Source organism: Tupaia chinensis, unplaced genomic scaffold, assembly GCF_000334495.1.
Source record: "Tupaia chinensis unplaced genomic scaffold, TupChi_1.0 Scaffold141887_1, whole genome shotgun sequence".
Classification (NCBI taxonomy): domain Eukaryota; kingdom Metazoa; phylum Chordata; class Mammalia; order Scandentia; family Tupaiidae; genus Tupaia; species Tupaia belangeri.
Window position 1 is genome coordinate 181705 of NW_006201743.1, and position 2788 is coordinate 184492.

Consider the following 2788-nt stretch of genomic DNA (forward strand, 5'->3'; position numbering starts at 1 on the left):
CTCTCTCTGGTGAATGCACATGCCCTTGGAAGGAAGGAAGGAAGGAGCTTAGAGGTTGCCCAGGGCCAAGGACTGGGAGGAAGGGTTAAACATTGAATACAAAGGGCCCGAGGAAAGTTTCCCAAGTGATGAAAATCATCTGTTCATGACTATGGTCAAGGTAATAAAACTATGCACATTTACCAAAACTCATTGAGTTATTTAAGTAAAGATGGTGAATTTTATTTTTTTACAAATTTCATTTCAAGAATGCTGACAAAAGATTGATGAAGCCTTCTGTATGCTGGGTACTGTGATGGAAATATTAGGTTGGAGCAAAGGAAATTGTGGTTTTGGAAATCATAGCTAGGCTCAAACACATTTTGATTAATCAAAATAGGAGCCATTATAATCAACATATTTTTACCAATGAGAAATAAGTTTGTTTCTTCCTGTGGCATAAAAAATCTGCACTTCGATATCTGACAGACTGTTGGAAATCCTCATCTCCATCCTGCTGGTTGTGGAAGCATTTTCTCTGCAAAATGTTATCAAGAAGCTTGAAGAAATGGTAGTGAGAAATCAGGTGAATATGGTGGATGAGGCAAAACTCTGTAGACTACTTTGTTCAACTTTTGAAGCTTTGTATGTGTGAAGTGCAGTTGGGCATTGTTGTAGAGAACTGGGCCTTTTCTGTTGACCAATGCTGGCTGCAGGCATTGCAGTTTTCAGTGCATCTCATTGATTTGCCAAGCATGCTTCTCGGATGTAATGGTTTCACCAGGATTTAGAAAGCTGTAGTGGCTCAAACCCCACCAAACAGTGACCATGATCTTTTTTTGGTGCAAATTTGGCTTTAGGAAGTGCTTTGGAGCTACTTCTCAGTACAGCCACTAAGTTTGTCATTGCTAGTTGTCATATGTAATTCACGTTTGGTCACACATCATAATCCAATTGAGAAATGATTCATTGTTGCATAGAATAAGAGATGACACTTCAAAATGACACACTTTATTTTTAATTTTGTTTTAGAGAGAGATCTTGCTACAGGGCACATGTGCTCATTGGAGAGATAGAGAGAGACAGGGAGACAGAAAGCAAGAAATCATCTCCCAGGGGTGATGGCCATGCTACGATCCCATTTTCTCCATTCCCTTCTCAGGATTTTGGGCACACACGCACATAGCGTGAGTTTTAAGCCACCAAATCTGGGACTTGAACCATGGCCAGCTACGTGGGAGTCCAGTGACATAACGATAAATTTAAAAAATTTTGGTCAGCTCATGAGGCACCCACTTATCAAGCTTTTTCACCTTTCCAGTCACCTTTTCCAATTTGCTTTTAAAAAAATGTTATTAAAAGTATTTAATTTTATTTATTCATTATTTTATTTTAATTCCACCAAACACACACAGAAAGAGTGGGGAGGGAGAGTGAGAAAGCAAGCCACCAGGTCTGGGACTTGAACTGTGGTCAGCCATGTGGGAGTGTCCAGTGCCTTAACCACCATGCCACCTGTTGGTCCCCTCCAATTTGTTTCTAATGCCAGACAACAGTAAAATGATTGATGTTGACTTTTTCGGCAACTTCTTGTGTAGTTGTGAGAGGATCAGCTCCAGTGATCGCTCTCAATTGGCCATTGTCAGCTTCTGATGTCCATCCACTATGCTCATCTTCAAGGCTCTCAGCTCCTTTGCAAAACTTCCTGCACATCACCACACTGTCCATTCATTAGCAGGTCTTGAGACAAATGTTTTGCTGATATTGCGAGTTGTCTCCACTGCTTTGTGTCTCATTTTGAACTTGAATAAAAGAATTGCTCGAATTTGCTTTTTGTCCAACATCATTTCCATAGTCTAAACACATATGAAATAAACAGCAAGTAATGAGTCATTACAAAAATAATAATAAAGCAAGAAACGGGCATTAAAGTGCTATAAAATATAACCACATTTATTTAAGAATGTACCCACCATCGAATGGCAATTTTCAACAATGCAAAACCATGATTATTTTTGCACCAGCCCAATATCAAAAAGAATCAGGCAGTTCTGACCCACAGGTGCTTGCAATGATATAATAAAAATAAAGAAGTGCAATAAAGCGTTATAAGCACTGTGATAGAGATCTGCACATAGAAGAAAGTGGTCGATTTTAACCAGGGGTGAGAGAACAGGTTAGGTGGCATTTGAACCAAGTCTTGAAAGATAGGTAATCATCTGCCAAGTAATAAAGGAGAGAAAAGCAATTCTAGGCATTGAGAGAAGGAGAACAAAACCTCACAAGCTGAAAATAGCTCAATTTATTCCAGGAATTGCAAGTGGTTGGTTGAAAAATAAGGTTCTGGGAAGAATATGTCCAGAGATGAAAACAGCGATAGTGGCAGAGCTTGAAAGGTTGCATACCACGTTCCAAGGTGCTCAGGCTTTATCCCACAGACAAAAAGAAACTAATGAACAGTTTTAAGTGTAAAACAGATATCCAGCATTGTATCTTGCAAATATTACTCTGAAAGCAGGAAGGAAGACAAACCGGAGGATGGTAGTAGCTAGATTAAAAGCCGAGAGACCAATTAAAAGACTATTGCAGTCTTTTAAGTAAGATAAACCGTGCTTTTTGTTCTGTGGAATAGAGTGACATAGATTGATTTATTAGAGCTAGTGAGGGAATAAAACTGGACAGAATGTGTTTAAGGATGCTGTGTAAGAGGATAATGAAGTGTGAAGATGGCTCCCTGGTTTCTGGCTTGGGTGACTGGGTAGCTGGTAGTGACTTAGCAGAATTGAGAATGTGAAGCAGTAAGGGAGGG

The 2788-nt window shown here is 39.5% G+C and overlaps 1 pseudogene; it reads right to left on the bottom strand.

The window, feature by feature from the left end:
- Positions 1-366: 366 nt before the first annotated feature.
- The window catches only part of LOC106733241 (histone-lysine N-methyltransferase SETMAR-like), a 16918-nt pseudogene continuing 14496 nt past the window's right edge, over positions 367-2788 (bottom strand).